This window comes from Paroedura picta, chromosome 5 (genome assembly GCF_049243985.1).
Source record: "Paroedura picta isolate Pp20150507F chromosome 5, Ppicta_v3.0, whole genome shotgun sequence".
Lineage (NCBI taxonomy): Eukaryota > Metazoa > Chordata > Lepidosauria > Squamata > Gekkonidae > Paroedura > Paroedura picta.
In genome coordinates, this window is record NC_135373.1 from 22,290,521 (window position 1) to 22,318,308 (window position 27,788).

Here is a 27,788-nt window from a genome sequence, read left to right on the forward strand (position 1 = left end):
TCTGCAATGTGCGTGTATCAGTTTTGATTCAGCTCTGGCTTTGATGCATAGAAGTTAGTGCAGTCTGATAACCTAAGGAGCCTCTCCGTAATTGTATGGAGTTTACCTTCTTCTCACTTGTTCTGTGATGAGGAGGTCAGTCAACTCCTGCAATGATTAATTTCCCTTTCGTATATATGAAGTTGAGCCCTCTGATTTAAGACAAAGGGTAGAGGTGGTTGGCCAGAGAATTGGCTCCTGGCATTTGGAGTCTGTGTTTACCTTCCACATAATTATGGCTATGAAAAAAATATTGTTAACTATTCCTGATTGGTCCCTTTTGACAAAGGAACAAATACATCTGGCAAACAGGCCTGAGATTTCAAGGCTGACTCTTGGTATAAATACAGCAGGTAGAAGATATTCACTGTTCACTTTGCCACTCAAAGACATCCAAAAGAAGACAGGATGAGACCGTACTTTGTGGCTGAAATTTTCATCCTTCTCATTTGCCTAAAGGAAACCATGTCGGTAAGGCTGCCTTTTGCTCTGGATGGTCCCTCATTTAATTAATGTTTATAATGATATTCTAGTGTGAGTTAGAATGTACGCACAGGGGTGGGGCTGTGCCCACACAATGGCCCTGTGCACACAACGCAGGGCCGGAAGAGTGCTTCTAAGTGGCGGCAGCAGCTGGGGGGTGGATTGGGGGCAGGCCCCCCCCCACTGCAGGATGGTGGGGAGCAGCATGCTGCTCTCCCACCATGGCGGGGGTTGCCCGCGGGGGTTGCCCACCAGAGTGGAGACTCTGCACAGCTGGCAGGGGCGAGAGGCATCTCTGCAGGGTCAGGGGAGGTCACGGGAGGTCAGGGGAAGAGCCGGGCCAAAAGCCCGGCTGTTACAATTATGCACAGGGCTCAGAGAGGCTAGCCCTCTTCTGCGCCCTCGGGAGTCCCAGGACTCCGGAAGAACACGGATTTTGTTAATGTGGGTCTTCCAAGGGTCTGGGTCGGGCTGGGCCCTGAATGGTGGTGACGTCGGGCATAATTGGGGATTTTCCCCAAAGCCCTGTCGCCACCATTTTGGGCATTCCAGCCTTTGCATAATGGGTCTATGCACAACACAAGGAATCCCATGAGGGAAAAGAAACTGGGAAAAGTGAAGTGCACTTGCCTATTTTCCCCTCAGAAAGTTGTAGGGAGCAAGCCTAATCAGGTTTACTCAGAAGTAAGTCCCATATTATTATTAATCCCTGGAAAGTGTCATTGGGATTGCAGCCATCATGGTGAAATGCAGGGTTTCCACATATCCTTTATCTCATTCTAGCATATGATCTATACTTGCAGTCTTACAGAATATACAAGCATGTGTACATACTCACCTACAACTGGGAACCTGGAAGGAAAGGCCACTGCATTTCCTCAGCTTTTGCTTCTTCCCTCCCCTACCCTTTTTCTCCCTTTCTTCTCTGTGACCCCATTATGCACAGGCATTCTGGTGGCGGCAGGGCATCGGGGAAAATCCCCAATTATGTAAGCCCCCGCCACCAGTGCGGGCATGGTCCAACGCAGGGCCATGGAAGGCCCGTGTTATGCAAACGAGGGAACTTCTGCAGCTTCCTGGATCCTGCGAGGCCGGCGCGGTACATAATTGCCAGCGCTGGGCCTTTTGGCCCGCCTGGCCCCAACCTACATTGTCCCTGTATGGACACTGCACGCCCCTGCGGGCTCCGCAAAGCCATGGAGCCGGCAGGGGCATCCCCATGCCTTCACCAAAGCATGTGGAGGGGGCCCGCCTCCCCAGTCCCCCTGGCTTCTCCCCACCTCCCCTCAGCCGCTGCCACTTACCCTGCTAGCCACGGTGCAAAGCACATGTGCACACGCTACGCCAAGGCAGCCCTTCGGGGCCCACCCCTGTGTGTTCATGGGGAACAGTGGGGCATCCTGCCCCACCACAACAGCATGACGGAAGCATGGAGTAGCTGCCGCCATGCATAAAGGGTCTCTCTTAGTCATCCCTCTTTCAGTCTCCCTCCCCAATGCAGGTCTTCCTCCCATTATTTCCCCCCTAACCTTTTCTGTAACCCCTTCTTTCTGCATCCCCAATGTCTCCTAAAACACACCTACACACTCACTCATCCCCCAATAACCCCCGCATCACACACACACACACAGACAACATATGATTTTAAATTTTGCTTCCTATCTATGTCCCTCCTGTCTCAAACACAGAAAGATACACAATTTCTTGTTACTCTTGCTACTCTTGCTTCAGCTGAAAAAATATATATTATTTCGGTCTTCCGCTTATTTTATACTGACCGATGCAGCTGGATGAAGGTCAAAATACTTAGGATGGTCACCTTAGCAATGGTACGCAAGTGTATTTTGTCATGACACAGGAAAATATGTTTGCAAGTGGAGAGAAAATGGATTGAAGGTGCAATATTCAGTATGAGGGAAAGCTCCCTTGAGATGTCAATTAACAATGACCTTTTTACCCAGGAAAAACAATAAAGTAGCAAAATCAAGGCTGATTTTGAAACTATTGTGATCAAAAGAAAACAATGTGATCAGCGGGGAATAGACGTGATCTGATTTACACTCTAGACTGAAAACTTATTTATTGAGAACAGGAGGAATCTCTTCCATAATCTCCTGCATCTCCACATATTTGGAATACACTAAAATTTCCAGAATGGGAAATCAGAAGGGCCCAATACAGTTTGTATTCGACAGAAATCAATGTTTTCATTGAAAAACTCGGCAGATAAGTCATGACATTTTGAGGAATACAGGAAGGGAGGGAGAGGAGGGAAGGGGAGAGGAAGGGAGGAAAGGAAGGAGGAAACGATGAATACAACTGGATAATTACTTACTATTTATATGCAGGGTCCTGCTAATTTACTTTCGGTGAGTATCACAACTTTTATGACTAAGGTGAAAAATCCCATCATTATTCTGCTTTTGGTAAGCTATTGCTACCTAGGGGCCTGTTGGTATGGTGGTTTACAGAACACTTCTGATTCACACCTTTGAAAGTTTTTAGGTCCCTTTGCTTACTGTCTTTTAGAGCCAGAAGACTCTAATCTGAAAAACCGGGAAGAAAACGGAATTTCTGTCTGATTCCCACATTCCAAAAGAGAAAGGGGGAAAGTTTGTTTTTCTCCTTTATTCAGGAGCACTAGAAATCTGCTCCTGTTCTTTACAGATCTAGCTGGTAGGTTGGGCAGAGAAGAACAGATTTGATCAGCAGAGAATAGACGTGATCTGATTCAGACTCCAGACTGAAATCTTACTTATTGAGAACAGGAGGAATCTCTTCCGTAATCTCCTGAATCTCCACATATTTGGAATATACTGAAGTTTCCAGGATGGGAATTTAGAGGAGCCCGACATCCAACCAATCTTCAAAGTGTAAGACTTCATTGTTTCCAGCCATAGGCCATTACAATACAATCAATATCATATCAGTTGATATAAAAACAGTAAAAGAATTAGAACAATACATGCAGTAGTCCATAGATAATAAAAGACAATAAGAATTCAGGTTTCTAGCTGTCTGATGGCATAAATTTGGCTCGCATTTTCCTTGCTGCTAATGCAAATACTGAAACATTATAACTAATTAGGGGGTTGGTATCCGATAATAAAGAGCCTCTTGTGGCGCAGAGTGGTAAGGCAGCCGTCTGACAGCTTTGCCCATGAGGCTGGGAGTTCAATCCCAGCAGCCGGCTCAAGGTTGACTTAGCCTTCCATCCTTCCAAGGTTGGTAAAATGAGTGCCCAGCTTGCTGGGGGGTAAACGGTAATGACTGGGGAAGGCACTGGCAAACCACCCCGTATTGAGTCTGCCATGAAAACGCTAGAGGGCGTCACCCCAAGGGTCAGACATGACTCAGTGCTTGCACAGGGGATACCTTTACCTTTACCTTTTTATCCGATAATAAAAAGACCAAATAGTCTGATCTGAGATGGAATGTTTTGAATAGTTTAAACAAAGGAGAAAAATTAGATTTTATTAGAGATACAAAAGCCTTTATTGGCATAAAGAACAATACAGGTATGGAAATACAAAATAGTACAATTATAAGAATCAGACAGAGTTACTCAATTTTGTTAAAAACAAGGAATTGATTCTAAAAACCTTTGCTAAAAATTTTGCAATGCGGGCGATCTGCTCAGGATCCTTGCTATCAAGTAGATTTTATTATTGTTTGTCTATCCAGTATGGCATCAGTATTAAAGATCCAATCACTCAGATTAGACTAGTGCTCTTAATAAATTGTGCTCTTAATAAATTATCTGGGATGGAATGCCGTAATTGTATTTTAACATAGCAGGCAAGTCGGAAAGGATCAGTATTCAAGGTTAGCTCAAAACACTGCTTGAGTATTAAATTGGTAGTATTTTTCCTATGTTGTGTCCAAAATTTTACTGAAGTGGACTTGAGCCTTGATTGATGGAAGCCCTAACTCTGCACGCATATGTGCAGCAGGAGTTCCTTTTGGTAAGGCCAAAATACGTCTAAGGAAGTGATTCTGAATCACTTCCCAGCTAGAATCAGGTGATCCCTCCTTCCCCAGACTTTGATACCATAAAGGAGATGGGGTAAGGCCTTGGCCATGAATAGTTTTATCGCTGGATCAATAATAGATCCTCCCTTAGATGCATAGAATCTTAGTATGGCCCCAATTATTTTAAGAGTGGAGGCTTTAATAAAGGCTAAATGGTTGTTCCAACTCAGTGTCTCAGTGAAAGTCACTCCCAGGTAAATTGAAATTCAGCTTCTCTTTCTCTCCCAGAAAAGGAACAGAATAAAAGGTGGAAAGAGTGGAAGGGAAGGAAGAAGGGGAGGGAAGAAACTATGAATACACCAGGATAATTATTTACTGTTTATATGTAGGGAGCTCTTGGGCCACTTCAGGTGAGTATCACAACTTTTATTTTCTTCTCTTATTTTCTTCTCTTATTTTCTGTCACAAATTCTAAGAGCAGAAGAATGGGGGAAAATAAGTCATGGTAGCATACTCCCCTCTAAACTATTACAAACATGAAAACTTTTTCCTCCACGAAATACGAGTGGACAGGACTGAACATTAAGGGGTAATGGCTGTTTCCCCCATAAAACATGATGCATTCGGCATAAGAATGAACTTTGTGATACTATGAATTATTCATAGTATTATTCAACACAGCCTGTTGCCTGACCTTGACCTCAGTTTTGGCCTGTTGCATACTCCCCTCTAAACTATTACAAACATGAAGACTTTTTCCTTCATGACATAAGAGTGGACAGGACAGAACTTTAAAGAATAAAGGCAGTTGTTCATATAAAATATTAAATGTTCAGTAAGAGATTGAACTTTGCAATAGGCAGTTTTATTTATTCAGGATATTTCTATGCCACCTCTTCCAAGTCTTGCTCAAAGTAGCTTGCAGTAATAACATGTCAAAAGAAAAAGAAGCCATCAGAAGGGTAGGCAGGCAGGCAGGCAGGCAGGCAGGCAGGCAGGCAGGCAGGCAGGCAGGCAGAAAGAAAGAAAGAAAGAAAGAAAGAAAGAAAGAAAGAAAGAAAGAAAGAAAGAAAGAAAGAAAGAAAGAAAGAAAGAAAGAAGCTATGAGCATGAAGGAATAATTGCTTGTTGTTTTTTTGTTTGTTTGTTTGTTTTTAAACATCTAGGGTGAACGTCCTTCTCAGAGTAATGTGAGTATCACAACTTTCATGACTATTTTGAAAAATTCTCCCCTTCCCATTCCAATGTTGCTTCTGAAATGCATGAGTAATTAATAGCGCTTCTTTTGTTTTGAAGGTTTAAGTTTAAGGGCATTATACCCATATCTAGATCAGTTTTTGCCCCAGAAAAGCAATGAAGAATGCAATGAGGTAGTGAGGGAGGGAGAAGAGTTGGGAAGGAAGGAGAGGGAGGGAGGGAAGAAGGAGAAAAATGAAAGAGGGGTAGGAAGTGTGTAAGGAATGAAGGAACAAAGGAAGGAGGATGGGGCTGAATCGGCCTGGGATTGGAATAAAAGCTCCGTGCAGTTGGGCTGCCTCCTTCCTCTCCCTCAATAGCTGGGAAAGCCAGCAGCTTGCTCACTCAGGCCACCTACTCCTCTCCTGCTTCTGCTACTATGGGTCTTTCTAAAGATTTTTAAAAATGCTTCCCCAGGCTCCGCAACACGACAGAGTCTTGAGAAGCATTTATTTTTTAAGTAGATTTAAATGAATAGCCGTGTTGGTCTGAAGTAGCACAATAAAATCAGAGTCCAGTAACACCTTTAAGACCAACAAAGATTGCTTCAAGGCGTGAGCTTTCTTGTGCAAGCACTCTTCCTCAGACTATGGACTGACCATCATGACAGTGGGAACTGCCTTATTAGTTGCTTTATTATTTGGGAGCTGTTTCAGGGCCCAGATCATTTCTTCTTCAAGTATAAAGGTATCTAGCGTTTTCATGGCAGACTAAGTATGGGGTGGTTTGCCAGTGCCTTCCCCAGTCATTACCATTTACCCCCCAGCAAGCTGGGTACTCATTTTACCGACCTCGGAAGGATGGAAGGCTGAGTCAACCTTGAGCTGTCTGCTGGGATTGAACTCCCAGCCTCATGGGCAGACAGCTTCAGACAGCATTTCTGCTGCCTTACCACCCTGCACCACAAGAGGCTCTTTCTTCAAGTATAGGCGGTTCCAATTCATGTTGGGTGTTTTTGGCTGGTGACTGAAGCACCTTGGTGTTTGCATATAATTCTTCGGCATATTGTCGCCATCAATCCTTGATGTTGGCTTGTCAGTCAAGTATTTCCATTCTTGTCTTTGATGGTCACTTTATGAGCCGTGAAGGTGCTCCAGACTTGTTTCACCTGAGAAAAGAGGCTTCTTCCAGTCGCTTGGATAGTTGCCTCCAATACACTTCTTTATCTTGTCTGGCAGCACTTTGAAAATCTGCATTTAGCCTTCTGAATTCGTTTCTCTTACCAGCAGCTTTTGCTGCTCTTCATTTTTCAGCAATTTTGATGGTGTCAGATGTTAACCCTTTGCATCTTCTTTCCGGCTTTTTGTATGGTATATGTTCTAAAGCAGCTTCTATGACATTAGACTGAAATTCTTGCCACAATTCCTCAGGTAGCTTCTCAATAGTATCAAACCGTTCAAATTTGTTGTTCACTTCTATGGCATATGTTGGTGGAAGCCTGGTGACATTAAACGTCCTTGGAGGTACATTTTTCTTGATATTAAGTAATCTGACTTTCAACTTGGCCACCAACAGTTAATGATCAGAGCCACAATCTGCTCCCGGAAATGTTTTTACTGCTAGAAGGGAGCTCCGTCTTTTCTGACTGTAAAGGATAAAATCAATCTGATTGCAGTGTATGCCATCTGGAGATGTCCAGGTGTATAAACGGAATTTCGGTAGGTCATAGAAGAAGTTAGTGTTTTCTTGACAGAACTGGATAAGTCTGTCACCAGCTTCGTTTCGCTCACCTAGTCCAAGCCTACCGCAGATGCCCTGTTCTTGTTGATTTCCAACTTTGGCATTGAAATCCCCAAAAACATATATCATGTCCTTTTGAGGCCCCTGTCTTATTGTTTCATGCACTTTCACATAGAAATCTTCAATTTCATTTTCATCAGCAGCTTTGGTTGGTGCATCCACTTCTATGGACTGAACATTAAGGGGTAATGGCTGAGAGCCAGTTTGGTGTAGTGGTTAGGAGTACGGACTTCTAATCTGGCATGCCGGGTTCGATTCTGCGCTCCCCCACATGCAACCAGCTGGGTGACCTTGGGCTCGTCACGGCACTGATAAAACTGTTCTGACCAAGCAGTGATATCAGGGCTCTCTCAGCCTCACCCACCCCACAGGGTGTCTGTTGTGGGGAGAGGAATGGGAAGGCGACTGTAAGCCGCTTTGAGCCTCCTTCGGGTAGGGAAAAGCGGCATATAAGAACCAACTCTTCTTCTTCTTCTTCTTCTACAACCGTTGTGTTCATTGGCTTTCCCCAAATTCGGATGGACATAATTCAGTCATTTACTGCTGTGTAACTTTCCGCTGCACGAGCTGTCATCCGCAATAAAGGACACACCATTTCTTCTGATACTGTCATGACCAGAATAGTAGACTGCAAAGTCTTCAGATGGAAAGTGGCCATTGTCTGTCCAGTGTAGTTCACTGATGCCGAGCAGACTGATGTTAAGTTGAGTCATTTCTGATTTCACAATAGCCAATTTTCCTTGTGACATTCCACATACATTCCATGTTGCAATCTTTCTGATTTTCCTTTGGCTCAGGCCTTTGCATTCTCCATGGGCTACATTGGCAGCTAAGTGTCCATAGATGCCCAGGTTACTGGTAGAGAGCTGTCGCCCTTGCCCAGTGGCTTATTCAGTACTTCATGGCCTGAGGGGCCTACCACTGCATACCATAGTTGCCGTACTTTCCATAGAATTTTCTTGGCAAGAAAGATGGGGTGTGTTGCTATGTCCTTCTCCATGCCTATGTAATTGCCCTGTGTGCTATGACCTCTGCAGTTCACCCCTCACCATGTTGAGGAATACAGTAGGACTTTAAGGGGGTAAGAGTTACTAGCCTGCTCCAGTTTAAACTATTACAAAAAGGGAGCTTTCTCCTCCACCAAATAACTCCAGACAGGAAAGTGGCCTTGAGGAATATAGGCAGTTTTTAATTTAAACAATTGAATGGATCAAGATGGGAATGAATATTATGGTAGACATTTTTATGAATTTTGGATATTTCAGTGGCACCTCTTCAGAGTCCTGCTCAAGTTGGCTTACAGTTAAAACAACATGGCAAAATATAATCAAGCTTTTGAAAACAAGCCATCAGATACAAACAGCATCAACCCCTCCATACAATAGAAGCAGACCACTGGAAAAGTCAGTAAAATATAATCCCTAATTAATACATCAGTTAAAACTCTAGGATTTGGCCTATTGTCCAAAAGAGCCTCTAGTGGCTCAGAGTGGTAAGGCAGCAGACATGCAGTTCTATCCCAGCAGCCGGCTCAAGGTTGACTCAGCCTTCCATCCTTCCGAGGTCGGTAAAATGAGTACCCAGCTTGGTGGGGGGTAAACGGTAATGACTGGGGAAGGCACTGGCAAATCACCCCGTATTGAGTCTGCCATGAAAACACTAGAGGGCGTCACCCCAAGGGTCAGGCATGATCCGGTGATTGCACAGGGGATACCTTTTACCAAAAGAAAACAAGGGGGCACTGTGATTTTGATCCATCTTATTAACCTCTATTTGGGTTATACTGTTTTTAGAATTTTATGATGTAACCCGCCACGAGAAGTATCGGGGAGTGGCGGTATAGAAATCTATAAATAAATAAATAAATAAATAAATAAATAAATAAATAAATAAATAAATAAATAAATAAATAAATAAATAAATAAATAAGTAAGTAAGTAAGTAAGTAAGTAAGTAAGTAAATAAGTAAGTAAGTAAGTAAGTAAGTAAGTAAATAAATAAATAAATAAATAAATAAATAAATAAATTTATAAATAAATAAATAAATGGCATTTGAAATTATCTGCTTCTTTTCTCCAGGTTTGCAAAGGTGACATGAGATGTCACCCTTCCCCCAGTTTGTGTTATTGGATTTTTAAAATAAAACTTATTGGAATATATACTCAAGTAGGACTCTAGAGATGTAGCATAAAAATCTGCCAAGTATATGACACGAGGGAATTCCATCTGAGCCCCTCATTCCAAAAGAGAGCAGGAAAACAAGTTTATATCTCTTTAATCTGTGACAATAGAAATCTGCTCCTGTTCTTTGCAGTCCTAGCTATGCGTTTGGGTGGGGGGAAATCGTGCTTCTTCCCACTCCAGGCTGACACCCTTAGTTATTAAGAAGAGGAGTTATCTATTCCATAATCTCTTGCATCTCCACAAATTTGGAATGCACTGGCGTTTCCAGAAGAGCCAAATATCCAGCCAATCCCCAAACTCAGATTCATTTCTCCCAAAAAAGGAAAAGGGAGAAAAAAAAAGAAAAATGAAAAAGAGTGCTTTGAATGTGGATTCAAACTGCATTTTTAATGTGTGTGAAAGTTCCTTTGACATAGCTAATCTAGATGACTTTTTGTCCTTGAAAACCAATGAAGGGCACTCATTTAGCTGTGAAATCTAACCCTAAAATGGAGAAGATTTATAGATTGTGTCCAATAGGAATACATGTTTTTATTGAAATAGCTTGTAGATCAGTCATGAACTTTGGAAGGAAGGAAGGAAGGAAGGAAGGAAGGAAGGAAGGAAGGAAGGAAGGAAGGAAGGAAGGAAGGAAGGAAGGAAGGAAGGAAGGAAGGAAGGAAGGAAGGATCTATGAGGATGAAGGAATAATTGCTTTATATTTTTGTATAGAGTCCTGTAGTTGACGCTCAAGAAAGTGTGAGTATCATAACTTTTATTACTATTGTGAAAGATACCCCCCTTCCACTTCCAGTTTTTCAGTGCTACCACAATTACCCAATGGTTGTTCGTTGTTTTGAAGATTTAAGTTGAAAAACAATTTACCCATGTATTGAGGTAGTGTTTCAATCAATTCACAGTGTCAGACACAGGTTGATGAATGAAGGGAAATGTTTTGTACTGGATTAAGTATGAAACGAAGATATAACAAATCAAGAGGATGTTGTTGGTCTTGGAAAGTGAGAGAGAAACTAAAAGAAGTGAGTCTCATGAGTCAGGGTGGTAAATTTAAGGCATGGCTTCTATCTATTGTCCAAGACTTTCACAGCTGGAATCAACTGGTTTTTTTTTGTTTGTTTTGTTTTCTCAGGTTGTGAGGCCATGTTCTGGTAGGTTTTGCTCCTAACATTTCATCTGCATCTGTGAATGGCATCTTCAGAGGTCTGTCACATCAAGATGTGCATTGCCACAGAGAGATATGCATCTTGCTGTGACAGACCTCGGAAGATGCGAGCTACAGATACAGGTGAAATGTTAGGAGCAAAACCCTCAGAACACAGCCCTACAATCTGAGGAAACTGCAAATGCCTATCACGCCTGTGTTGCATAAAAGTGTTTTGAAGGATCAGGTTTGTACTTCAGCTGTGAAGCTTCTATGTAGAAAACAAAACTATGGATGCTTTACTTGGTAACACAATAACTCCATGAGGCCCACCACAAAATCTCCAGGAATTTCCCAGCCTGAATCTGGAGGAAAGTTCCATGGCAAAAGTATCAACCCATGGAAGCCAGTTCTATTTTCTAAAACAAAACAAAAAGTTTTGTCAATTTCACACCACCTTGGACAGTCTCATGTTATTAATGTGGAACACATCTTCTGACGCGCCCTCTAAAATGGATGTGAATACGGACATGACGTCCGTAGTCCCCCCCATGGGGAACATGCTAGAAGAGTCAGGGGGTGGCTGGCAGGGAAGGCTGTGGCTGTGGCTGTGATTGCAGCTGTGGCCATGCAGCCTCTGCAGGCCCAGGGGGCTGTCACAAAGTCTCTCTGGGTGGAGGTGGCATCAGCAGCATCTCCGTGAGCCCAGGCATCTCCCTCAGTGGCTATGATGTCATTAATGTTTAGAATTATATTTGAGTGTGAGTTAGAATTGCAAGCTTGGTAGTGTAACAGAACAATTGCTGAAAGCCAGATTGGAATGATAAAAGCCAGCTTGGTATAGTTGAGAGCCAGTTTCTAATCTACCGAGCCGAGTTTGATTCCCCACTCCTCCACATGCAGCCAGCTCTTTGACCTTGGGCTAGTCACAGTCCTGATAATGCTCTTCTGAATGAGCAGTAATATCACGGCTCTCAGCCTCACCTACCTCAAAGAAAGTCTGTTGTGGTCAAAGGAAAGGGAAGGTGATTGTAAGCTATTTTGAGACTCCTGGTAGAGAAAAGCAGCATATAAACCAACTCTCCTTCTAAAAACAAGCCATTGAAAAAAAGCCATCAGATACAAACATCAGGAAGCTATCCATAAAACAGAAACAGACCATTTAAAAAGTTGGTAAAATAAAAAGTTGGAAAATTAAAAACTGGAAGGGAGGGAGGGAGGGAGGGAGCAAGGAAGGGAGGAAACCTTGAGCATGAAGGAATAATTGCTTTATGTTTTTTTATGCAGACTCTCATTGAAAATCCGGATGTGGTGAATATCACATTTTTTTTATGATTTTTATTTTTATTTTCCAGAATTATAGTGAAATACATGCAATCTACATTGTTAGCACAGAAAAAAGAAGGGTTATGCTCTTCACTTAATACATTTAGTTCCACGTTTCAATCCCTTTTGTATTATTTTCCTAAACAGTTCAGGTAAGGGCCCCATTGTTCTTGAAAGGCCTCTTCTGTTCTTCCATTAACTATTAGTGTCAGTTTAGCCATCTTGGCAAAGTCAGCTAGTTTATTCAGCCAATCTTCTATCGAGGGTAGTTCTTGCGTTTTCCATTTCCTGGCCAATTCTAGTCTTGCTGCCGTAGTCGCATAGAAGAAAAAGCTTTGTGTATGGGTTGGGAGGCACTGTGGAGGAACACTTAATAACATAGCTTCAGCTTTCATAGGAAATCTAAGACCCCACATTTTCTGCATAATAATATGTATTTTTGCCCAAAACTTATAAACTTTTTCACATCTCCACCACATATGAAAAAAAGAGCCTACTTTATCATCACATTTCCAACATTTGTTATTACAATTTTTGGCAATTTTAGCGATCACTTTTGGTGTTACATACCAGCTATAAAACATTTTATACCAATTTTCTTTAAGTATTTGACTATTAGTATACTTTGGTATTCTAGACCATGCTAACTCCCATTGTTCCATTGTCACATTAGTCTCAATATTTTGCATCCATTTGATCATACATGGCTTAACCCGTTCCATTTCTGTCTCGTACCTTAATAACAATTTATATATTTGGCCCTGTAAATGTGTTTTATCTTGGATTACTAAGTTTTCAAACTCTGGTATTGGAGCCTCTAGATTTAACGGTTGCTGAAACTCTGCTTTGAATCTAGATATTAGTTGGTTGTACTCTAACCATTGAATTTCTACTCCTTCTTTCTTTATTGTTTGTATATCCTTGAACTTGCCGGTCTTTGATATTAAGTATTTGTACTGGAGACAAGTCAACCTTTTCTGTTGAGCTTTCCCAAAGTATGCCTCAATTGGTGATTTCAATATTGATGGTGCTGGGGATAGTCTCTTATTATATCTTGACCATACGTTCAAGAGCCCACTAATCCAGATGTTTGCTACTGCTTTTTGTTTTTGTTTTCCTGCTGACCATAGTCTTTCATGGAAACTGTTACCCATGGTTTTTCTTTCAAATACCAATTCTCTTGAGTGCGGTTCCCGAATCCATTCCACTATGTATGTAAGTGCTGCTGCGCCTTTGTATAGTTTTAGATTAGGAACACCTTGGCCTCCTCTCTCCTTCACATCTTGAAGTATTTTAAAAGCAACTCTTGGCCTTTTTCCACTCCAGATAAATTTGTTGATCACTGATTGCCATTTTCTTAGTGTTTTCTCCTGGATCACTATTGGTAACATTTGGAACAAAAAGTTAAATTTGGGCAACAAGTTCATCTTGACCGTGGCCATTCGAGCCGACCAGGACAGTTTTGACTCGTTCCATCTTTTGATATCCAGTTGCATAGTCTTCCATAGTCTTTCATAGTTACCAGTGAAGAGTTCTTGGAAGTCTTTGTCTAGGTAGATTCCCAGATATTTCACCCATTTGGGATTTGTCTCACATCTGGTTTTTCAGTTGATATTTTGCACATCAAGATCTGTAGTTCCCTGTAAATCGATTTTTGTTTTATCATTTATTCTGTATCCTGAATAATGCCCAAAGTCTTTCAGTAGTTCCAGGAGGGGGGGAATTGACGCTTTTGAGTTCATGACAGTACACACTACATCATCAGCATAGCATTTTAATTTAAATTCCTGATCATTGATTTTAATTCCCATGATCTCCTCTGTAGCTCTTATCTTAGTTGTCAGCATTTCTAGTACCAGATTGAATAACAATGGAGACAAAGGGCATCCTTGTCTGGTACCTTTACCTATTTTAATGGATTGTTTTGTGAGCATTCCATTTACTAAAATTCTAGCTTCTTGTTCAGAGTATATTTGTCTGATGAATTCCAGGAAAGTACCACCACAATCGGTTGCTTTCAGTGTTTCAAACAGAAAGTCCCAACTAACGTTGTCAAAAGCTTTCTCTGCATCCAGGAATATAAAAGCGGCCTGCAACTTTTCTTTACGCACATAGTCTGCCACATTCAAAACAAATCTTATGTTGTTCGTCATTAATCTTCTTGGCATAAATCCAGTTTGATCTTGGTGTATAACGTCTCCGATACAATTTTTCAGTCTTTCTGCTAAAATTTTTGCCAAAATATTATAGTCCACATTTAACAGAGAGATTGGTCTATACGAGTTGGGTGAGTTCATATCTCCTCCTTCTTTATGAATAAGTGTTATTGAGGCCTGTTGCCATGATTTTGGGAGGGATTTTCCAGGATTGTCTATAATCTCATTCAATAGTTGAAGTAAATGTGGGGAGACAACATGGCTCATCTTCTTGTAATATATTGCACTCAATCCATCTGGCCCTGGGGCTTTTTGAGCTTTGGTTGCCATTATTGCATCATTTATTTCTTGCATTGTAACTCTTTGATTGAGAATTTTTCTGTGATGGTCTGTGAATTTGCTCATTGATATTTTTTGACAGAATGTTCCAGGGTCTATATTTTGTTCCTTTTTTGTATATATGTTCTGAAAAAATTGGGTAAGACATGAATGAATTTCTGCTTCATTATTATAATTCAGGCCTTCATGTGATAACTTTGTGATGCTATGCTTCTGATAGCTCTTCCGCAATCTTTGAGCCAGCCATCTCCCGGGTTTATCTGCCCATTCAAAGTTTTTTTGTTTGAGATTATCAAGTTTCTTCCTCATTTCCTCCGCCTCTAGGTTGTCTCTCTGTATTCTTAATAATTTTATTTGTTTTGCTAATCCTCTAGTTTGGTGTTCTTGGTGTTGCTTTTCTGTCTGTTGCAGTTTTTCTTTTATTTCACTCAGGGTCTTTTCCTTTCTTTTTCTTATTGTAGTGTTAAGTCGCAAAAGTATACCTCTCATATACACCGTGCCCACACCGTGGCCAATGAAGAGTCTGGGGTGACATTTAGTTGGAAGAACTCTTGTAGACTTGCTTCACAAATCTTCTGGACCTTTAGGTCCTCCAGGAAATAATTATTCATTTTCCACCTTCTTATTCCGACTCTTTTCACACATAGCTCTATTTGTAATGGGTTGTGGTCTGCAAAGGTGTTTGGTAGTATCTCTGAAGTTCTCAGTTTGTGTAACATTTGTTTTGACGCCCAACATTGATCCAGTCTTGAGTAAGCATCATGTCTGTTTGAATAAAAAGTATATTGGCGCGATTTTGGATGATGTTCTCTCCAGACGTCCACTAGAGCCAGGTCTTTGAAGTTAGATCTTGCAGAGGGTGGAAATGTTGAGCCTGTTTTCCTTGAAGATTTGTCCCAATATGGATCTTGGACTGCATTAAAGTCTCCGATTATCATTACCTCATTTTCCAATAAATCCGAATTGGACAAGAAAAAATCCCTGTAAAACGTCTCTTTGGCATTATTTGGCGCATATAGATTCACCAAGACAAAGTTTTGACTGTCAGGGAGCTTAATCCTGAGGATAGAAAAGCATCCGTCTGGGTCTTTGGATATAATCTTCGCATTTATATTGGGGTTTACAATATACGTCACCACCCCTCTTTTCTTTTCCTTTGCTGATACAATCCATTCTTTCCCCAGACTTTTGTTTTTCAATAAGTTTTGATGTCTTTGTGCAATATGGGTTTCTGTGTAGACATATTATATCACATTTTAGTTTCCGTAATTGATTGAAAACTTTCTATCTTTTATTCGGTGAATTTAATCCATTAACATTAACAGAAACTATCTTCAGAAGCTCCATTTTTACTTTCTGGTCCCAGCACCTTTTCTTGCTACTCCCTTGTATTCTTGTTGGCTTGACTGTTTTCTCTGTACTTCTGCCAACGCAGAGCCTTCGGCTAGGGTATCCGCTAATTCTTGTGCTTGTTGTAGTGTTTTTACGATCCTTCTTCCTGTTGGTAAGATAACTTCCAATGCAAATGGAATTTTCCAGAAATATATAATGTTTTGTCCAATCAGAATTTGCCGTAGGAAGTGAAATTGTGCCCTTTTTTGTTGTATCTCCAATGGCAAGTCTTGAAAGATCTTAACTTCTTGGTCTTCCAGGGTGAATGGATTTTCTCTATGCTTTCCTTGGATTGTGTTCTTTACTGACTTAGATTCGAAGCCAATGAGAATGTCTCTTGGCTGGTTGTTTCTCTTGGCTGCTCTAGAATTTACTCTGTAAGCTTTCTCAATTTTCACCTCTTCTTCCTCCAAGTATGCACCAATCGCCTCTGTAAGTTCTTTCTTTAAATCTTCCTTGCCAAAAGATTCCGGGGCCCCTCTGATCTTCACGTTCCTACTTCTCACTTCTGACTGCAAGATTTCAAACTTGTCATCTGCTCCTGCTCTCCAGCCTTCCAGTTTTTCAATTTTAGCATTGTGTTCTTTTAGTTGTTTTATATTTCCTTCTACAAGTGTTTTTATTCCGTCTATACTATCTGTGAGTTCTTTCTTAATGTCTTGTATTTCTTTGGAGAGTTCTTTAGATTGTTTTTTTAGTGCTTCAACCGTGTAAGCTTTTATCTCCTTGCTTTGTTTCTCCAGAAGGTGGGCTATTTTTTCCATATCTATGCTTTCTTCTTTTGAGGTTTCTTCCAATTCTTCTAGGTCTTGTTGTTGCCGTTTCAATCTTTCTAGTTCTTTTTCTTTTTCCTTGATTTTCTTTGCTTTGGCAGCTGTTTACATATCCTTCTTTCTTCTCCAGAAGGCTGTCACATCAACCTTTAATTTCTTTTTTGGTGATCTATCAGCTTTGGGGAGTTGTCTATCTTTTTTTCCAGACATACATTGAATACAAGTTATATTAATCAACAAGTGGTTATATCACCTGGTATATATCGCTCTTAAAACTCTATTATTACAAAACACTATTAAATCAACATATATACCGGTATACCCAATATACTTTATAGCCAAGTTATAAAAAATAATTACACCAGTGTTCTACCCTCCAATCCTGCAGTGCCTCCTTGATGTTCTGGCTTTACTCCACTTCACTTCTTCAACCCTTCTTGTCTACAACATCTCAACAGCAACAGATGGGGAGCTTGTTCAGATTATCTGCACCTGCACCTTAACCTGTCAGGTGCCTCTAGAAGCAGAAGGAGATAAAAAAATAAAGGTGTGTTAGATATGGTTTGAGAGCAAAAGGGAGAGAAAAGAGGGTGGTGGGGGGGAGAAAAAGTAAATCCAGGGCAAAAAGAAGGTTTAAAAAGAAAAAGAATAATAATAGAAAAAAGGTGATTAAAAATAGAATAAAAATACTGATAAAAAAGCAATATACTAAAAATAACAGCAACCTGAGGGGGAGAAAACAAAAAAAAAAGAAAAAAGTATGTCCTTTTATCCACTTTTAAGGAGAAGGCCAGCAGTGACCCCTTTTGTCCACTAGATGGCAGCAAAGTCTTGATAATGTATCAGTCTCTCCTTATAAAACTCAGAGTCCTGGGAGATCAGCCCAAAAAAAAAGAAAAAAAAAGAGATACAGAACGGGACAGAGCAAAACAGAGAGGAAAAAAAAAACCAAGGATAGCACTCCAGATAGAATTTTGTCTCTTTGCACACTCTAGTCCCTGTAGCTGTCAATGGGAAACCGAAACTATTTTCTTCACCAGCTGTCGCCTGTCGCTTTAATGACCTGTTGAAGCTTTTCCAAGCCTGATTTCTCGTCTGGCAAACCGCTCTCACGAGATTCTTGTATCTGCTTTTCAATCTCCGGTTTATAATCAGTGGCGCGGGGATGTTCTGGCTGCCTTAACCCCTTTCTTTACCTTCTCTCCCTTATCTTCCTGACACTCTAGCTTGCTTAAGTTAAAGAAAGCAGCTTTTCACACCAAGAGTTTGTTCCAGGGGAGAAGGTGCCGGGGAAACCCCCACTCACTGTTTGTAGGCTCGATCTGATGTCTGCCAGTTGTTTTCACTCTGGAGTTGTGATGAGTCGAAAGTCTTGCAGGGAGGAATCCAATTAGCTTGGTAGATTAAAGTAAGAGCTTGTAGATTGCGGAGTTGAAAGGAAAGGAGAAAGTTTTAAAATGGCGAACGGCACTTACTGGACCCTGTGCACACTGAGCTTGCGTTCCAGGGAATATTAATTTCCCTGTGGAACAGAGAGGCCCCAGAGATTCACAAGGAATTCCTGAGTAGATGGTAGGTAGGTTGGCGTACCCAAAACCCGATTCTGTCAATCACAGCAGCGATTGACCCTCAGTGGAACAGGAGCTCGAAGTATTCGAGCTATCTAAGTGCCATGTCTCCGCCCACCCAATATCACATTTTTTAAATCACTATTGTATAAAATACTCTCCCCTCCCATCCCCATCTGTCTTCTATCCTTCCCGGTCACTCCCTCCTCTTCGTGCTTCTTCCAACTTCATTCCTTTCTCGCTTCCCTCCCTCTCATTCTTAATTCCTCTATCTCTCCTTCCTTCTCTCTCCTCCTCTCCTTCCTCTTTCCCCCAATCCATTTTTCTTTCTCCTCCATCCTCTTACCCCCTTTATTACAAACACTCCTCCTCTCCTCTCCCTTCCCTTTGGGTTTCTTCTTCCCTCCCACCTATCAATGGCTGGGCAGAAGCTTTTGTGTGCATGCATAAGTGTTCTGGGCAAAAGGTTATGGCCAGATAAGCTTGTAACTTGAATGAAAGGTTGTCAATCTTTAACATGCCCCTGTACTTGAATGCTGTTCTGCTGCTTCAGACCATCCCAGCACCCCATCCCAGCACACCCCACAGATGGTTGCAGTAGTACTTGCAAGGTTCAACTCGCAGTACATGAGGGAAGCCCCCCTCCACTGAGGAGAGCAACAGTGTTGGGCTGGAGGGTCAGGCTGGCAAAAGACTTCCACTCCAAATGCTATTCAGGTGGAGTGACTACTGCCTCATCCTGCTCTGTTCTGACTAGGCCACACAATTGTCTAGCAACACTTCAGCCCTCACAGCTGTGGTGGGTGAAGGCCCAGGAAGGAAGGGGGGAGGTAGGCAGGTGAGGGAGGATTCCCCACAGCTCGTTCCCTCCCTCCCTAGAGAGGTCCCTAGAGAGGTGACATAAAAATCTGCCAAGTAAATTCATGCCTCTGATTCCCCCCCCCATCCCAAATGGGAGAGAGGGAAAGTTTATTACTCTCCTTTACAAGGCAACTCCAGGGCTTCTTCTGCATGATGGAAAAGCTGATGAAAACTCACTAAATCCATTGTGATTTTTCTGATCTCTGCACAGGAGAGTGAATTTACTCTGCGAAACTGATTTTCCTCTGCATGATGAACTGCCTCTTTGGTACTTGAAGCATCTTTTAAGCATTGTTTCTGATAGAAGATTTTCACCGATTAATTTCTATCCTGCCTGTCTCAGGTGCTCTATTAGTCATGCAGAGACGCTCCTTGGTTATGCTGATTAGTAACAGCATTAGGGAACAAAGCATGTCACTAAGTTTCTAATTGAGTCTAGCAAGTGGAGATGGCAAAATAACAGGCGGCAGGGCTATGAATTGTTCCATACAGAAAGCATTTCAGCATAATTTTTCAACAGACTATATTCAGTGCAGAACAACTATCTTTAACCACTCCTGTGGAGTGGAAAGAATAAAAGAGGAAGGGCCCCAAGGGCGGGCCCTGACTGGGATGAGGACGGGTGCCTATTGGCCCCTTCCCCTGTACTGACAATCGTAGGGACCTATCGGCAGGTGCAAAGCACTTGCCAATTTGGCCTTCCAATTGTCAGTCTGGCGGCAAGGGACCAATCGCGAGCCATGCTCTGTGCGGCTCGCGATTGGTCCCTTGCTGCCAGACTGACGAATCCGCCCCCCTTCAACATTGGGTGCATTGGCCTGACCGCCACCATTTCCTACCTCACCGCTGAGCAGAGAGGTAGGGAGTGGCTGGGCCAAGGACAGAAGATGGGCAGGGGAGGGAAGAAAAAGCCTCCCTAGGGCCCGGGCCAAGGCTGCGATCGGGCTGCCCAGGCCCTGGGGAACCTTTTCCTGTGCCAGGTGTGAGTAAAAGCCTCCCCAGGGCCCAAGCAGCGATCGGGCTGCCCAGGCCCTGGGGAGGCTTTTCCTGTGCCGGGGAGGGAAGAAAATGGCTCCCCAGGGCCCGCACGGCACGATCGCAGCCTCACCGAGCTCGCGATCGGGCTGCCTGGGCCCTGGCATGGCTTTTTCCACGGCGGGGGGTGGTGGTGGTGGTTTGGGGGCGGCCCAGTCCTTCCCACCTGCCCGGGCAGCACTGCCAGGGTGGTTGGGAACGGCTAGCGCCCGCTGTATTTTTTTTACAGCGGGCTTAATTACTAGTTATAGTATAATCAAGTGGTCTAAACTGGTTATTTTTAAAACTGTTTTATTTGGCTCCGTGCAAAATACCTCCAGGATTGTCACTGCTCAGTGTAGAGTCACTGGTAAGTAGCCTGTTCTGGCGAATGCGCACAAACAAATTATAAATAGCCCCAAAAATTAATGATTAATTGACTACCTGATTACCATTGATGAACAGAGTTTTCAGGTGCGTAGCCATGTAGGTCTGAAGTACCAGAACAAAATTTGAGTCCAGGGGCAACAAAAGTGAGAGCTTTCATGTGCATGCATGTTTCCTCAGAAAATTAAATGGGAATAATTGGAGTACAGATATATGGAGAGAGTTAATTAGCAGTAAATTAGTAAAGAACATCATGAAGATATTCAACGAATATGCATCATGATAATGATGTTCAGATAATTAGAATCATAGAATCGTAGAATTATTCCTTGCTAAAATAACAAATCAGTCCTTTTGGTACAATCGCCATTCAGAAAAACATAGAATCATAGAATCATAGAGATGGAAGGTACCTCATGGATCATCTAGTCCAACTCCCCAGACTATGCAGGACACTCACATCCCAATCGCTCAACTACTGTAACCTGCCACCCCCTTGAGCCTTCACAGAATCAGCCTCTCCGTCAGATGGCTATTTAGCCTCTGTTTAAAAATTTCTGAAGATGGAGAACCCACCACATCCCAAGGAAGACTGTTCCACTGAGAAACTGCTGTAACGGTCAGGAATTTCTTCCGGATGTTTAGATGGAGTTTCTTTTGAATTAATTTCATCCCATTCGTTCTGGTCTGTCCCTCTGGAACAAGAGAGAACAATTCTGCTCCATCCTCCATATGGCACCCTTTTAAATCCCCTCTCAGTCGTCTCCTCTCTAGGCTTAACAGATCAAGCTCCCCCAACCTTTCTTCATGCGTCTTGGTCTCCAAACCCCTCACCATCTTTGTTGCCCTCCTCTGGACACGTTCCAGTTTGTCTACATCCCTCGTCAACTGGAGTGCCCAAAACTGAACACAGTACTCCAAGTGATGCCGAACTATAGCAGAGTAAAGCGGTACCATCACCTCCTGTGATCTGGACACGATACTCCATTTGATACAGCACAAAATCCCATTTGCCTTTTTAGCCACTGAGTCACACTGCTGACTCATGTTCAATGTATGGTCTACTAAGATTCCTAGAGCCTTTTTGCACATGTTACTGCCAAGACAAATCTCCCCCATCTTATATTTGTTTTTTTCTACCTAAATGCAGAACTTTACATTTGTCCCTATTGTACTTCATTTTATTCAGTTTAGCCCATTTCTCGAGCCTATCAAGATCATCCTGTATTCTGTTGCTGTCTTCAGTTGTGTTTGCTACCCCTCCCAGTTTAGTATCATCTGCAAATTTAATCAGTATCCCCTCTAATCCCTCTTCCAAATCATTTATAAATATGTTGAACAACACAGGCCCCAGGACAGATCCTTGGAGTACTCACTCTTTCCAAGAAGATGCTGAACCATTAACAAGTACCCTCTGGGTACGATTTGTCAACAAGTTATTGATCCACCTGACAGAATTAGGACTCATACTGCATTTTACCAACTTGTGAACAAGAATATCATGTGGAACCTTATCAAAAGCTTTACTGAAATCCAGATAAACTATGTCTACAGCATTCCCCTGATCCAGCAAGGTAGTCACTTTCTCAAAAAAGAGAGATAAGGTTGGTCCGACATGACTTGTTCTTGTGAAACCCATGCTGAGTCTTAGAAATCACAGGTCTCAGTTCCAGCTGCTCAAGGAACAAGTGTTTGATTATTTGCTCCAAAATTTTGCCAGCGACAGATGTCAAGTTGATGTGTCGATAATTACCTGGATCCTCCTTTTTCCCTTTCCTGAAGATGGGAACAACATTTCCCACATCCAATCTTCTGGCACCTCACCTGTTCTCCAAGAAGTGTCAAAAATAATGGACAGAGTTTTAGAGATGACATCTGCAAGTTCTTTTAGTTGGATGCAGTTCATCTGGCCCAGAAGACTTTGTTTCATTTAAAGAAACTAGGTGTTCACGGACTGCTCCAACAGTGATCCTAGGCCACCATTCCCGTCCCCTGTGTTGTGTTACATTTTTACAACATTGATCACGATTTTCCTCACAAGACAAAACTGAGGAGAAATAAGAGTTAAGCCATTCAGCCCTCTCTTCATCATCTGTTATAATTTCAGTTTCTTGTCCCTGCAGTGGTCCTACGGTTTCCCTATTCTTTTTCTTGCTTGAAATATAACTAAAGAAGCCTTTTTTTGTTATGTTTAGCATTTCTTACTAGCCTAAGCTCCTATTGAGCTTTAGTTTTTATAACACTCCCCCTACAATTATTGGTTATTTATTTATACTCATACTTGTTAATAAGGCCTTCCTTCCATTTCCTAAATTACTCTTTTTTATTCCTCAAATCATTTGACAACTGCTTATGGAGCCAACCTGGATTCCTTAGGCTCCTTCCATCTTTTCTTCTCAAGGGAATTGTTTGTGACTGAGCCTTCAGTATTTCACTTTTAAGAAACTCCCAGCCCTCTTGGACTTCCATCTCTTTAAGTCTTTCTGACCACAGAACTCTACAAAACATACCTTTAAGTCTGTGAAGTCCAGTCTATATGTACAACTACATAAAGGTTTTCTCTTTCCCATAATTGAAAATTCCAAAAGTACATGGTCACTGATACCAAGTGTGCCCACTACTTCCACCTCATCTACCAGTTCTTCCCTATTGATGAGAATTAAGTCTAAAATAGCAGAGCCCCTGGTTCCCCTCTCTACTTTCTGGGAAATGAAGCTGTTGACAAGACAAGTTAAGAATTTAACGGAGTTTGCATTTTTAGCAGTGTTGGTCTTCCAACAGATATCTGGGTAATTGAAATCACCCATGACCACTGTATCCCCCTTTTTTGAAAACTGTGTAATTTGGTCTAGCAGTATCTCATTCAAGTCCTCTAACTGGCTTGGTGATCTATAGCAAACCCCCACAATAATACCACTCTCATTTCCTACTCCTTTGATATTTACCCAAATACACTCAAATGAACTTTCATGCTCGGGTACCTGTATTTCTTCACAAGTATAACGATTCCTAACATATATTGCTATACCTCCCCCCTTCTTTTCTTGTCTATCCCTTCTGAATAGATTGTACCCCTTGATTTTAGTATTCCAATTGTGAATATTATCCCACCAAGTTTCTGTGATTCTTATTAGGTCATAGTCTACTTCCTCTATTAAGACTACTAGTTCCTCCTGCTTGTTTCCTTTACTCCGTGCATTAGTGTAGAGACGTCGTAATCCATCCTTTGTGTGCCTCATGGTTTTGGTTTTTGAACTTCCTTGTAAGCTAGTAGTTCCTTGCTTATGTAACATTCCCTGTAGATTTGAGATCTTCTCATGTTCAGATCCTGCCATCACACCAAGTTCTGAATTTACATCTCGCTCCCCCTTTGTGTCTAGTTTAAAGCCCTCTTCATCAGGTGTGCAAGGGTCCTACCAAAATACTTTTCCCATCCCTTGTGAGGTGCATGCTGTCTACTGATAATAGCCCCTCATATTGACACCGTTGACCATGACCCAGAAATCCAAACTGTTCCCGTCGACACCATTGATATAGCCAGTAATTTACTTGCATAATATTTCTCTCTTCCTATGCCTTGGCCACCTACAGGAAGGACTTATGAAAACACAACCTGTGATCCCAGATCCTTTACCTTTTCCCCCCAGATCCACGAAGTCTTTTTTAATATGCTCTATGTTCTGCTGGGCAGTATTATTTGTTCCTACATGGATGAGAAGGAAGGGGTAATGATCTGTAGGCTTGATGAGCTTGTCCTTGATGCATGCACCAGGTAGGCAGCAGACCTCTCGAGACAACAAGTCAGATCTACACACTTCCACCTCTACACCTCTTAGCAAGGAATCCCCAATTACCAGTATCAATTTCTCCCTACAATTGGGAGCATAACTAAAACTCTTTCTTGTGGGGAACTGTGAAGTGTTTCCTGAGCTTTTTGGGTTCGCTGGGAGAGAAGACCTAGAACTCTCACCTGTGGAGGCCTGTGACTTTTTTCCTGGTCTATGTTGGGGCTTATTCTTCATGGGGGATTGCACATGCTCCTGTATTTCTGAATCAACCTCTTCAAGCAGATCTTAGAACTGATTGCTGATCATCAGTGGGTCAGAACTTCTACTTATTCTTCTACTCCTATGTGTAATATCCTTCCAATTATCACCCTCCTGTATTAGGTCCTCCTGATTTTGTTTTGATAGATTTCCTCCTCCTGCTGTGTAATCAATTTTCTCTAATCCCCGGACCTTCTTCTCCAGCAGAGCCACTAATTTGCACTTGCTGCATTTGTAAAAATTGTCCCCCTGACGTAAAAAGACAAACATTCCACAGATGGTACATGTCACTACACAACCTTCTTCAGTCTTCATGCCACTTTGATTCATCTGAACTGCTCCATAAATAGTCCTAAACTTCAGTGAAACCTTCGGCTTGATCCTAAGGCGAAAAGTCAACAGCAAAGAGTCCTTTAGCTCTTGCTCTTGGCTCCATTCTGGTTTAATCAGACCCCAAGAGTCCTTTGGGTATTGTTTGGCAAGCAAGAGCCTTTTATAGCACAAAGGCCAACTCAGTAGCGGGCGGAGCTAGCAGTCAGCTCCTGAGATAATGCTCTCCTTCTCCCAGCTCCTCCAAGCACTGCCTTCCTCTGGCAAGCAAGAGCCTTTTATAGCACAAAGGCCTACTCAGCAGTGGGTGGTCCTAGTAGTCAGCTCCTGAGTTAATGTTCTCCTTGTCCCAGCTACTCCAAGCACTGCCTTCCTCTGGCCAGCAGGAGCCTTTTATAGCACAAAGGCCTACTCAGCAGAGGGCAGAGCTAGCAGTCAGCTCCTGAGTCAGCTCCTGAGATAATTCTCTCCTTCTCCCAGCTCCTCCAAGCATAAGGGGAATATAAATGTTATAAGGTTAGTGATGTATGACTATGCTTCCATGCTTGGGTGGATATGGATGGAGTTAGCAACATATCTCTTTTAATTGCTTCTTTTCACAACTGTGAAAGTGTCTGCCATTAATCCCTAACTCAGAAGGAGGCAGGCAGGCAGGCAGGCAGGCAGGCAGGCAGGCAGGCAGGCAGGCAGGCAGGCAGGCAGGCAGGCAGGCAGAAAGAAAGAAAGAAAGAAAGAAAGAAAGAGAGAGAGAGAAAGAAAGAAAGAAAGAAAGAAAGAAAGAAAGAAAGAAAGAAAGAAAGAAAGAAAGAAAGAAAGAAAGAAAGAGACTGAGCATAAGCATGAACATGAACATGAACATCAAGGAATAATTGTTTGATTTTTTTCACATGTAGATTCCTATCGCTGAGAATCCTAGTAAGTATTACATTTATGACTATCGTGAACCCCCCCTTCTGTTTTTGGAATGCCATGATTACCCACCTTCTAAGGTGCCCTGAGCCCATGTCCAGGTCAAGCGCGATGCTCTCATGCAGTGCACGCCTTCCTGCTGCCCTAGAACCTCCCCCGCATGTCTTCTCATCACCCACTCCTTCTCTGCATCAATGGCAGCTGCTGCTAAGTTTTCATCGCTTTTCACCAGCTAAAAAACTCTCCATGGAAGATTTACATTGACGGTCATAAAAAGCACAGTATAACAACATCTGGGCTAGGGACTCACTGGCACCACCACCTCAAGGACAGTCTGTCTTCAGAGGGTATCCCTTGAAATCTACCTTCCAGGAGAGCAGATGTTATTACATTGAGCCTTGCTTGTGAAATACCTTTACGTAGATTTGGGTGGGTAAGGTTGCTGATGTATGGGGCCATTTGACCTGGATGAGGGAGGATGCCAAAAGTCAAGGGAGAGCATGTATTTTAAACATCAATAATTAGTTTTGGGTCGTCTTCTCTAGTTTGAGGGCCTGGAAATGGCAGCCCACCAGCCCTATGGGGTGTGGGGTGGCCTGTAGAGGTCTCTCTGTGCTCCGCTAAAGTTCAGGGGGTCACAGAAGGCCGAGAAATGGCCTGACATTGGACAGAGAGCAGGGTGGCTGGGAAGAAGAGATTCAGGCTACAGGTCAACTCCAGGGAGCACAGTGCAGTCTGTATGGCTGCCTGCCCATGCAAGAACCTGGGGAAGGGAGTTAGAGCCCCAGCAGGAAAGGCCTCCTGCTGACCCTATGGGACCTGGGGCAGCTGTGGGAAGCTTCTCTGACTTCTCTTTCATGTGGATATGGTGCCCGAGATACTTGAGAATACAGCGAGTTTCCTACAATGGGCCCTCCACTGCCCATGCATGTTCAGAGGGGTCTTGGAAAGCCTGGACATGGCTGCACACTGCCCTATGGGGCCTGATTTGTTCTGTAGAGGCCTCTCTCTACCTGCACATAGAATATCAGTAGGGGATCAGATTTGAGCTTAGAGTCTGCCACTCTTTAACCTCTGCACTGTGCTGTATCCCAAGACTGAGAAGGAATCAGGTAGAGAAGGAACATACCCACAAAAGACACAGTGCAGGCATGTATCCTAGTGCCTGCTGTATTCCTGAGTGCTGCACGAAAAAAGTGGACGATTCCAAAAATTGTAACAAAGGAGAGACAGAATCTATCCAGTGGCTTAATTAAGTATAAGAAAATAAAAAGTCTCTTATGTCATTTATTTAGACTTTGACTCTGCCAAAACGGTCTCTAGATTCATTTGTTTTCCATTTTCAGTCTGGCTTTCGTCAGTGGCAATGAGTCCGAGAGCTCACAGCCTTGACTCTCCATTATACAAGAGCATTTGCCTCATTATATTCAAACATTAACAAGGACGTATTCCTGAGTGCAACAGGGTTTGCCCCAGTGGACCTATATTGCTTCAGGTGGCAAAGTATCTTGAACTATAGCTGATGTCTTTGTTCTATGGGAATATTTGTGCTAATAACTATTATTTTCTCATTAGGCTTGATTGGCGGTGGGTGATCATGAAGATCCTATATTATGTGGATGTCAATTTTCTTCTCTTCTGTGCTGTTGCCCCATGAAAATCAAAGTGCATAGAAATGGGTGGTATAGAAATATAAACAAACAAACAAACAAACAAACACCTTGATTCACAAATCATATTAGTCCAGTTGGGAAAAAAAATTGGTGACATGTACTGAATGCATTGCTTTTGTAATAAAGGTCCAATAGCAATCAAAGCTGTCCTACTGCAGCCTGGGAATGTGTTAGAAGCTTGGAATAAATGTAATACAACTGATATTGTGGTTCATTTTA

At 42.4% G+C, this 27,788-nt stretch overlaps 1 long non-coding RNA gene across 1 annotated transcript; it reads left to right on the top strand.

Annotated features, from left to right (window-relative positions):
• Positions 1-380: 380 nt before the first annotated feature.
• LOC143837285 (uncharacterized) lies at positions 381-27,771 on the top strand. The gene is made up of 8 exons (XR_013230945.1): positions 381-510; positions 2,871-2,891; positions 4,884-4,904; positions 5,661-5,684; positions 10,366-10,392; positions 12,083-12,106; positions 25,881-25,902; positions 27,472-27,771. It is a non-coding gene; the product is annotated as an uncharacterized LOC143837285 (long non-coding RNA).
• The last annotated feature ends 17 nt before the right edge of the window (positions 27,772-27,788 follow it).